The following is a 12531-nucleotide window of genomic DNA, read 5'->3' on the forward strand; positions in this document are numbered from 1 at the left end:
CATGTCCAGGCTTCGCGAACGAAGATTTGGGAAGGGCTCTACCCACATTTCTGGCACGGCACGGCACGGCACGGCATGACCACAAGTCTTACCAAGGAAAGAACCTGATCCACCGTGGTCTTCCCTCTCCACAGTCCTGCAGGTCCCCAGCAGGACCCTGCTTCATCTTGGGCCTCCAAAGGGGTCACAGCCTCCTTCATGCATCCACCTGCTCCAGCATGGGCTTCTCCATGGGCTGCAGGTGGGTCTCTGCACCCCGATGGTCCTCCATGGGCTGCAGGGGCACAGCTGCTCCAGCATGGTCTGCACCACAGGCTGCAGGGGCCTCAGATCCAGTTCCTGGAGTACCTCCTCCCCATCCTTCTGCACTGACCTTGCTGTCTACACTGTTGTTCTCTTGTTCTCACTCTGCTCTTCCCTGGCTGGAATTCTTTGTGTGCAACAACCTTCTTCTCTTAAATATATTATCACAGAGGTGTTATTATTGCTCCTAATTGGCTCAGCCTTGGCCAGCGGCAGGAAGTCCCTGGCATCGGCTCCACCAGACAGGGGAAGCTTCTTGCAGCTTCTAACAGAAGCCACCCCTGTAGCCCCTCTGCTACCAAAACCTAGCCACAGAAACCCACCACAGTGCATCCTCAGCAAATTTGTGGATGGCACCAAGATGAGGGATGGAGCTAATACATTTGAGAGAAGTGATGATGTCCAGAGAGACTTCGACAGATTTGACAAGTGGACCAGTGTGAAATTCGTGAAGTTTAATAAGGCCAAGTGCAAGGTCCCGCACCCGTGCTGAGACAAAGGTCGATATAAGTACAGAATGGGTGATGAATAAAGTGAAAGCAGCCTTGTGGAGTAGGGTTTTGGGATATTAGTAAACAAAAAATTGGACATGAGCCAGCAACGTGCACTGATAACCCATAAATCCAATTGTGTCCTGGGCTGCATAAGAAGCATGGCCAGAATTTTAAGGGAGGTGATTCTTCCCCTCTTCTCTGCTCTCACGAGAGCACACACGGAGTATTGCATCCAGCTCTGGGATTCACAAGAAAGACGTGGAGCTGGTAGAGTGGGTCCAAAGGAGGGTCACAGAAATGGTGAGAGGGTTGGAGTGCCTCTCCTATGAAAACAGATTGAGAGAGTTGGGGTCGTTCAGCCTGGAGAAGGCACCAAGGAGATGTTATTGCAGAAGTTGAATAATTAAAGAGGGCATATAAAAAGTCTAGCTTAATCTTTCTTATCAGGGCCTGCAGTGGCAGGACAAGGGCACCAGTTTTAAACTGAAAGAGGGGATATTTAGATTGGCTATAAAGAAGAAATTCTTTATGAAGAGGGTGGTGAGACACTGGAACAGATTGCCCAGTGAAGTTGTGAATACCCCATTCTTGGAAGTATTCAAGGTCAAGTTGGATATGGCTTTGAGCAACCTAGTCTAGTGGAAGGTGTCCCTGCTTATTGCAGAGGGCTTGAACTAGAAGATCTTTAAAGGTCCTTCCAAACAAACTAATCTATGTTTCTATGACTTCTTCCTTTAAATGAATAATCTAAACATTTTATATTACTTGATCATGTTTCCTTATTATAAACTTAAACATCAAATCTTTGTACAATTCTTGATGCTTCTTCGTATTCCCTTCTGTTTTGAACATGTATCTCGACATGCAAGCATATTTTTTTATATACATATATAAATAAATATTCCTTTGTGGTCTGCAAACAAATCTTAATTCTATTCATCATTGACATTTATGTTTATTTTTATTCACAACATGTTTCCCTTCTTATAGGTCACTGCATAGCACCACAGCCCACTCAGCACCTCCAGCAGAGACTCACAACAGCTGTTCTGCTGTGCCTGAGAGAGTTGTGTTCTAGACATGAGAAATTTTTTGCCTTTCCAACTTTTTCCTTCATTCCAGGATGTTATTTTTAAGAAATGTAAATAAATTAAGCATCTGCCTCTACCAGGTGCCTGATTTTCTGCCCAGGTATTCATGATTCAATACTTCAGAAAAAAAAAAAAATTAGGTTTAGGGAAATTTAAGTACTATTTGGAAGTATTTTCTGCACAGGAAAAAGTACTTAAGTAGAATTGATTGGCAGCTTCTGGGTAACAAGGGCTAGGGTCAAGTCTCAAAGGGAAGTACCCAGGATCTCTAACAAAAAGTCACATGTGCTGTTCCCAGTGTCCTACAGCATCCAGATGCAGTCTCCTACAATTGACTTAATACTCTTCCAAGATTTCTCATTGCCTTTTCATAACACAATGGCAGTGGATTACTAAAAGAGTAGGAAACGTACCTGACTTCCCAAACCTTTACTTTTCATACAATTTCTAACACACAAATGAAAAAACCTAGCACTCTATAATTGACCACAGTGATGATATAAATGAACTACTGACTATGGTAAATAGCAATCATAAAAAAAAAAAACAAACCCCAAACTAAAACCATGCCTAAGAGGAAGGACTTCCCTCAAGCAGATAGGAGAATAGTCTCCCTTCTCTCTGATGTCAGATATTTACAATACATAATTCAAATCCCCATGAAGATTTATGCATTTCCATTGTTTGGAAAAAAAAAAAAACAAAACAAAACACCAAGCTGCCTTCTAAGCAAATAACCAAAACCATAGGAACAAGCACAAAAAGAAAGTACAAAAAAATTAATATGCACAAAAATATTGCAAGTAATTAGTTTATTCTGATCACAGCCCAGGCAAACTTCAGGAGCTGGTTTGTGTGTTGGTCACCTCAGAGCCAATACAAGTTCTGCCCAACAATGGAAACTGCACTATTATGAAATATTAATTCAGACTGCATAACTGACAAATATATTTTGTAACATTCAGTTCAGTGACTTAAAGCCATCCCACTTTGTTAGGGGACAGAAGTTGTTTTAGTTTACCATCTGTTAAGTGGCTTTTCTGCAGCATGCCAGTGATCTCTATTAAATTCAAAAGCTGATGTGTGTCTACCACAGTACTCTCCCAGATGCCACTTGACAAAGCATCTTGTATCCAGATTCAGGCAGAACAGATGTTTTGTATTTCTCTTTTCCATCAGTAATTCTTACAAATAAGATAGGCTACATATGAGTGAAGTATGTGTACAAAGCTGCTGATACGGATGTCCAATTTTAATTGCTTTCCCAGGTGTATAAAGCAGAAGGCACAGATTCAACACTGTTGTCCACAAAATGTCAAGAATGAACAGCCATGGGAATTGTTATAACCATCCTTCACAGAGGACACAGTACCAGGGCTTTCCCAGCTCTTATCCAATTGCAAGCATCGCTATGGCTCAGGACTATCAGGGTAGAGCCAAATCTTTACCACTGCATTGCAAACTTTTTATCAATCTCCAAGTCCACTTTAGAAACCCATATACACAAAGGTCCAAATGAAACTGTCTGAAAAGATTTAATGGTTTCCTAAAACTATTTTAAAATGTTTTTTAATAGAATATTATTGGTAAATAATTTTATAACAGGCACCTCTTAAGACTTGTTAAAAGCCTTTGGTAGGCTCCTTTGTTTTCCCAGAAAAAGGAGATAAACTTAGAAAACATATCTATTTGACTGCCTTAAGTCCCTTTCCATTTAAAACATATTTAAAATTGTATCAGCTTTATGTCAAGAAATGGAATAACACAAAGATATAGCTTTTTGTATTTAAATTAAATGGCAGAAGTGCCTGACTAAAGAAAACAGTTCAAAAGGTAGACTGTTCTTAACTTTTAAGATCTTTAAGGACAAAATGGAGTGGGAAAAGAGTTTCTCAAATCAGGTTTTACATACAATTAGGTATAACAAAAAAAAAAATAATAACAGAGTTATACGAATTAAGAATTGCCTCAGCTGCAGTGTGCTCAGATTCTTCCATCTTCACCCATGATTTTCTTCTAGGAAACCTTCAGCTTCTATTGTATTGAAGCCAAATCTTCTGAGCAAGGGAGAGCTTCAAGCAAGTGATGTGCAACCATTGATACAGGGCTGTGTTAAATATCACTTTTATATCATCCTCCATTCAGGGCTTTAGATGTAATTCTGAGCTGCTTGAAAGTTTGAAACTGAGGAAAATCACTCAGCTGAGATTTCTGGCACAAATCCCTCTCCTGGTTAGATAGCATCCTTCAAGCATGGGAAGGGGAGGTCCAGATATCAATGGTACTCATCTTTGTACCCCTAGTTTGAACTGATCCCCATAGAAAGAAGAATCCACAGTTAAATACCAGCAACTCTGGAGTAGATCCACTGACAGCCTGTACATATCTCCCCCATGTGCCTGATCAAAAGCAGCACAAGAAGACAATGCAGTTCCAGTGCTATAGGAAGAACTAGACCTCTAAATAGGACCTCTGTGCAACTCCAGTGGATCAAAAGTCTAGGTATCTCTCCATGGAAGGAAATCACTAACCTTGCAAAAAAATAATTTGGAGGAGAATATTCCATTACCATAGAGAAATATGAGTCTATGAGGCCTGAAGTTACCTACAGATTCCATAACACACCAAAGCACATTTTATCAGGTCTTCTGTGTTTTAACAGCTTAATTAGTTTAATGAAATTGCATTTCAAGTACAGTATTTATCTTAATACAACACAAGATATAACACATCTCTCCTGTGCATGAGAGTGAAGGACTCACAATACCACACATAACATAAGGTGAGGAAAGAACTGCCTCTGGTGTAATGTGAAAAGAGAGAAATGACAATGGCTGCTGGGCAGCAAAATATTTGAGATTTTGTTCTTGCTATGTCTCTGTCCTAAGAACTTGCAAGTCTGCTGCTTCTCACCTCCTGTGTTCTTATTTGACAGTCTCCCATCTGCTTTACTCCTTAGATTGTTGATGCTTTCACATCTATTAGTTTATTTACTGCCTTCTTTGTCAGCTAGCACATATCCTGGATGAGTGATGGAAAGCTAAAGCTTAGTAGGGACAAAATAGACCTCTTGTTCTCACACCAACCCTTTCTGTAGTTTTTCATTTCTTTTGGCAAACCCTCTGTTTTCCCCATTATTTAATTTTGCAGCACAACAAAGCCTTGTACTTTTGTTCATATCTCATTCACTAAACTTTCACCAGCTTAAGGAATATCTAACAGTTTTCTTTGTCCGATGGCTTTTAGCACTCACCACACTCTAAATGTTAAAACTTCATCTCAGTACACACAATAATGTTTTCTGGAAACTCTAATAAACAGCTGTTCCATCTCTTTTTTCAAATTACATCCTTCCTCCAAATCTCTACAGTAGATTCCTCTATATTACCATATCAGATGAGGTCGGATCTTAAAGGTTTACCAACTCAAATTATCCCTTGGACCTTGCCTCTTGTCACAACAGCTTAGTCAGAAACGCCTATTTGTCCCTTTCTCCTGCTACTTTTTCACACTCCCACCATGCTGCCCACTCTGCAAAAAAAAAAAAAAAAAAGGCAGCCTTCACACTCCAATATGCCATTCCCCTCCCCCTCCATACACACTGTCATTCAAAATCCTCTTGAGACTTATTTCTGGTGAATCTTAATAAAAGTCACACTTCTTCAACTCCAATATTTAGCTGAGAGCATCCTGAAGATCTACAAGGAAAATTTAGCTACAAAAATGCTCCTCTTTCCATTCTGCCAGACTTTCTCCTTATAGTCAGCTTCTCATAAAATCTCTGCTCCATCCTCATGTCCTCTGTGAATGATGCAGTTCTCACCTCTTCTGTGCAGTCACTACTGCACAGTATATAAATCTGTCTAGAAGACGTACTTCTGTCATGCTGCTTATCCTGTCTCAAAACTGATTTGTAAACTAGTTAAATTGTTATAAAGCTCACTCCCATCATTGGTACTGAAAGTTCCCAAAGCCAGAGACAATTGCCCACTTCTGTAGGGATGAGGGAGATATAATGTGCATTTCAAGTCAATCGTGTCTATATTTTCCCCCCTTTTTTGCATTTTAGAGTTATTAAATGTGTTTTTAAAAAGCAAAACAGATATTGCAAAGTCAATGAGAAATAAAACAGGAGACAAATCAAATTGCATTCCCAACTACAGAGGTAGATACCTTTTAAAAATCAAACTCACAAATGTTCCAGAAAGATTTACAGAAACAACCAAATACTCTGTCAACACAGGATAGACAGTGGCTTTAGATTAAGAAAATATATGTTTAATTTTATAGAAAAAAATACATCTGTAAACAATCAGCTGATGAGTGAGAAGTATTGGAGTAGTCCAAGTATCCCTTGCACTACAATGGATAGACTTATGGTTTTTTCAGTCTTCTGGTATGAAAGTTGCTTACATCTACTAAGAGTAAAGCAAAAAGTCCTTTCTCATTTACATTGTAAATGCCCACATCTACTCACACAACCAAAACCAAGAGTAAACCTGTATAGCAATTCAGAACAGATTTCCCTGCTGCAGCAAATTCAGTACCTGCTGTCATTGCAGCACTCCAGAGAAGTTGTTACTCAACTGACAACTTAGAACAAATTTTGAAATAATTTTATTACACATTACAATTAAATCCAGTAGTTAAGACCACTATTTCTGGAAGATCTCTCTCTGAAATCTCTATAAATTTCTTAATTACAGGAAACTGCTTTCCTGTTTAATCCTGCAAATCACCCCATTCCTCCCACAAGCTATCTCACAATACACCTAAGAAATTGTTCATACTCAAAAATTATTGCTATCTCAAAGCAGCCACTAAGTTGATACTACCTGTGAGCAGAGTCAATACAAAGGAAAGCATTTCAGTTTTCTGTAGCCACTGGACCATTTTTAAGAGGTCTTCATGAAGAACATATGGATTCAATACGCACACCTAACCTTTTTCTCACAGAGAAACTCAGCAGTAACAGAGCTACTCTAAATCAAAACGGATAAAAGATGGGATTTGGCTTAATTTATAGTTATATAGTCCGTTTAGGTACATCCAAGCATTTGAGTAAGACATACTACTTCTCACAAAGATATTCAAAGTAAATTTTCCTAGTTTGTCTTTTATCATCAAAACTAAAGGGTCTGCCATGTGTAAGCTGCCCACCTGTCATGCTTTAACCCCAGCTGGCCACCAAGGCCCATTCAGCTGCTCACAAGATAAGGGAGAGAATTGAAAGGGGAAAAGAAAACTCATGGGTTGAGATAAAGACAGTTTGATAGGGAAAACAAAAGGTACACACACAAGCAAAGCAAAACAAAACAAGGAATTAATTCACAGCTTCCCATGGGCAGGCATGTGTTCAGCCATCTCCAAGAGAGTATGGCTCCGTCACGCGTAATGGCTACGTGAGAAGACAAACGCCATCACTCTAAATGTCCTCCCCTTATGTACTGAGCTTGATGTCATATGATCTGGAATATCCCTTTGATCAGTTTGGATAACCTGTCCCAGCTGTGTCTCCTCCCAACTTCCTTGACAGTGTGGCAGTATGAAAAGCAGAAAAGACCTCCATTCTGTGTAAGTGCTGCTCAACAATAACAAAACATCTCTGTATTATCAAGTCTGTGTTCAGCACAAATGTAAAACATAGCCCTGTACTAGTCACTGTGAAGAGAATTAACTCTACCCCAGCTGAAAACAGTACACCACCTCATAATTCCCTCAGTAGTGTCATGAGGCTACGAGATGTTCACAAGAAAGAAAACCCGTTTCTTTCTTGCGAAAAGAAACCATTTCTAAGGAAAACCATTAGAATAATTCATTTACCTGTTGACCCTCTTCCTAACCAGCTCTGAGAGGTCTCTGAAAATCATGGGAAAGAACCATAACCCTAATGAGATTTTCTAGTAGATAAGTTATCAGCAGAGGGAGAGAGTACAGCTCCATGGGTAAATAAATAAGAGAGCAACAATTCACTAAAAGAAATCCACGTTCCTGCTCACATCAATTTACACTGAATAGACATTCATTATGCTTGACTTTTTTAAAGAAATGCAAGCAGATGGTTGCTATTTATTTTAAATAGTCAGCATGAAGTTTTCCATGGAGTGACTGTCCCTTAACAGGACCTGAAATCAGCAGGCAGCGGACTGAAAAACAACCTGATCATCTTCTTCCTCCCAGCATGCAGTAATGTCAGATGAAAAAACACAGTGATTTTGAACTTACAACATTAGAACAACAAATCTATTACTGTGATCAAAGCAAGACAACTTAAACAAGAGAGACTCTACAGCTCCTCAGGTTCTTTGATTTCAGTGCTGTTTGGGATGAGACCAAAAAAGGTAGAGCTATAGCCTCTTTTCCTTTGTTGTTCCTTGGAACTTATGCTTATATGCAGCATCGCAGGTTTGGACAGAGAAAGAAGCATTAACTAAGCAGAACACTGACTGTCAGGGTCTTTTAGGGCAGGGCTAGGATTTGTAACCTTTTACCACAGGTTAACAAACTACTGCATGGCATCCGAGCCTCATGAGATGGTCCGATTGCCCCTGGCTCTGCTGTGGGCAGAGAACTGTTAGTGAACAACTGTCCAGCCAAGGAAATTTAATCTTGAGGTTAGTTCGTTGATAAGGACAGACCAGGCTTCAACAGGAGCTGACACTTGAAACATTCCAATTTATTAATAACACAAATCATATTTTTTTTTCTTCTCTACAGTGCTTTAGGCCATTAGCAATGCACACACATGAGGACAGTTCTGACATGCCATGGTAACATTGCTGATGTTACAGACTGCATGTTTGTACAAAGGCATTGTGTAACATCGCTCCTGGCAACAGAGAGAGCAAAATCTATATCACATGCCTACAGTCACATCCTGTAACCATCGGAACACAAGAAAAAGCAAAAGACTAAGAAGTTGTCAGACAACTACTGCCACAGCTCACATCACACAAACAAATGCTGCCTGATGTCACAGCAGATTTCTTGTATCAGAAGGATTATCCCTACAGTGTAAACTTAAACAGCTTTGATCTGTTAGAGCAATAAATTGTGCTCAAATTCAAAACAAAAAAGTGTCTTCTCTTCAGCTGTGTCATGCATAGATGAATTATAACCAGGACTTCACAAAGATTTCTGTTGGCCTTTTACTCTTCCAAGAGTACCCAGCATCAATATTAGCAATATAGCTTCCCTATTACTTAGTGGAGGCACTAATGATACTTTTGTACCAGAGAACTTCTGTTGTCAGCTACAATTTCACAGCTATCCCCCGACAGCAATTCACTTCATGTTGCAGGAGTTTTTTAAAGAGTGTATGCAAGACTTGCTTTCTAACTGTTGTAAAGCCACAGGAGGTTCATTTCGTATGCAGGAAAGAAACTATGAACTGAAAAAAGCATAGATACAGCAGAACATCCATTGACTTCATGAGTAACACTAAGTATCTCTAGTATGATAGCATATATTGGTAACTAGATTGCATAGATTTCCGGAACTTACCTATTTTTATATGTGTTTTTTATTAAATTTTCAATCTGGGGGAATGCATCTGTGTCTTTCTCCCTGTCTCCTTATCATGTTCTGTATCCTCTACTTGGTCTCTTTTTCATAGCACTTTTTGCTTTCAGCAATATAGTATATTCCAATGAATTTTAAAAAGCCTTTATTTTCACAATCCAGTCATCTCTACAGAAACCATAAAGAGCAATATAATTACTGATGTATGAATTATAGCGTCAGCCTGACCTTCATATCAGATGCTTCCCTATATCCTTATTAATTACTATTTATTCATGGTCATAGCTATGAACCTTCCAATAAGTAATTTTTTTATGTTTTACTCTTCCCATTCCTGTGAGTTACTCTTCCATTTGGCTTTTCAATATGTAGTGCAAACTGAAAGAGTGTTATAATAGAGCTCACAGTATAGAAACACAGTACATAGTCATTACACTTATGGCTTTATAATAGCTCAAACATCCTAGACTTCCTTCTTTATATCTCTTACAAAGTCTGAGAAGCAACAGAACCTTGTACTTTCAAAGAAAGCTAAAAGCATATATTTTCAAATATTAAACAAAACATTATATAATGTTTTGAACATTACAGTCAGTTTTCCCAGTGTTTAGAGATGGTAAAAATCTATATTTTGAGCTCCACTTCCAATACAACACCACAGTCCTATGGCATATAGCAGATAAACCTCACTGCCAGTGAAAAACAGTTAAGTACATTCTAAAATTAAGTATGCTAGGGCCCTTACCAATAACAAAATATACTTCTATACATAGGACTTAAAGACAGTTCTGTCTTTCATAAGCAGTAATGTTTATTTATTTATATCCAGGTCAAGTCAGTGGCTACCAGACACTTTAATTTTTTTTTTTTGCCCCTACCTACAAATAAATATAGCAGTAGAACCAACACATCCCTTTAGCTGCAAAATCAGTTTGGTCATATACAATTCTTAGAGTAAGATGCTAAAATCAAGTACCTTTCTGGTGTTATTTTCTTAAAAATCCTAATATTAATAATAAATGGTTTTAAAATAGGACAGCTGCTTTGTGACAAAGCTGCCCTGTGCTATTTCAGAAAAACAGCTATCCTTAATGGTAGCATGAGGCCCAGAACCACCAGCAGGCAACATTAACTGATTGATTTTGACTCCCTTTGGATCTGGAAACAGAGAGGGTACACAAGTGCAGCAAATGCTGTTTCTAGATTAGCATGCTATTAAAATAAAATTAGAAAGCAGGTCTCCCCCAACATGGGGATTGCCACATCCCACTTCACTGTACGACCTGCACTTTCCCACAGCTTCACTCTCCTCCAGAACACTCCTCTCATGACAAAAAGCCAAATATCCAAGTGTAAAAACATCTTCTTTCACAATGTAAACAAGGCTAAATGTAGTCATACTATTGTTCATGTACTTGACCATTCGTCTAATCTAGGAAGAATTGCATTTTACTAGTAATTCTTCCTGAAGCACAGTTCTGATACATTTTTGGAGCAGAATACTTCATTGTGCAAAGGAGTTATTTTTTCCTTTTACACCCTCATGTAAAAAAGCTAAGATGTTGTCCATCTTGGGTCTATCTTGAGCTATGTGGGTTTTTTTTTTTTTTTCCCCTGTATGCTACCTTGAATATTTATATTTGAGAGGCAATTAGGTAACAATTATCTAATGGGAACATACAGTGAAAATGGACCCAGACTACTCTGCAAAGGGGACAGAAACAAGCAAGTTATAAAAAGGGACATTCTGTTTAGGTACAGAAATTTCACCATGGCAGTGGTCCAGTGTTGGTGTAGGTTGCCCAGAGAGGTTGTGGAAAGCCTAGACAAACCCCAGATTTTCCAGGGAAGTTTTGAGCATCTCCAACCTCGTGGTTTTGAATGAGGTTCAAAGAAAGCTCCTTTTCAAGTTAAATTGTTCTATGATTCTGTAACTGACAGGCAAATCAAAGGACCATTTTGGTACATGAAGAAGTCAAACAGCTGCAATCTACTTAAGAAGAGGCTACAGCTTCTTGAATTCTAATTTTTGAGTTAGACATTCCTGAAAGTGTACAGCATCTTTTTCACAAATCCTTCAAAGAGCAGCACACGTGAGACATTATCACACTCTGAAATCAGACTTTAGGGCTTGCTTTCTTTACAAGTTAGCTTTCATTTAGTCTTTCTTTATAGTCTTATTGATGTTGAAATAAGTAGCCGACAGCTTTTAAATAACAACTTAAAAGTATGTTGTAGGTGGTGCTGGTTATTTTAACTCATGTTTTCTTTTCACAAGATAGATGCTGGCAATTCCTCAGCATTTGCAACCATCATCCCTTTTAAAAATATAAGATCCGAAGTACATAACACCTACCTACTCATTTCCTGATACCTAATGGTAAAGTTATTATGCAAATGGTGAGAGGGTTTATACACAAAATAATTTTGGCAGCCAGAAAAAAAAGTTAATTAATTATATCAGAATTTTCTCCACAGTTGAGCAAAGCTGCAAAAGTATGATCCCTAGAAGAGGTGGCATTAGAAACAGGTCCTCAAGCACACAGCTGGGAGCACTGGATGAGCACCTGCACTCCAGAAACCCAACAACTAGTACTCTATGCATCCCAACCTGCAGCTGCACATCAGAAACAGTTGAGAGAAATGCAGATGCTGAAAATATTTCATTAACTCAGTCTCAAACTTCTTACAGTACTTTTCCTGCAATCTTACAGTACTTCAGTTCTCTTGAGTTGAACAAGGAACAAAAACTGCCCAGCCCAAAACTTTCTGCAGTATAACAAAAATGGAGTCACAGTTGGCAAGACATAACTTGTTAAGGCATAGCCAGTAGATTCAAAGATAACTAATGATTTTAATGAGATGCTGTTGTAGTTCAGAATACTAATCACTTATCACGCTGAAAAGAATAACTCATGTATGCCCAGAAAAGCAGCATGAGCCAATTATAACAAACAGAAGTAGCAAAATTTAAATTTGGAATTTCAGGGTGATTCATTGACCTACCCTTTTCCAAGGAGCCTTTGAACAACTGTCATAGCCAAAACATGTTAAAAGAGGTAAATATTTTAAGAATGCTCACTTTGCTCCTTTATACAATTAAGCCATCTGTGCTAAAGTGG

Source organism: Neopelma chrysocephalum, unplaced genomic scaffold, assembly GCF_003984885.1.
Source record: "Neopelma chrysocephalum unplaced genomic scaffold, ASM398488v2 Primary Assembly neopelma1_71, whole genome shotgun sequence".
Lineage (NCBI taxonomy): Eukaryota > Metazoa > Chordata > Aves > Passeriformes > Pipridae > Neopelma > Neopelma chrysocephalum.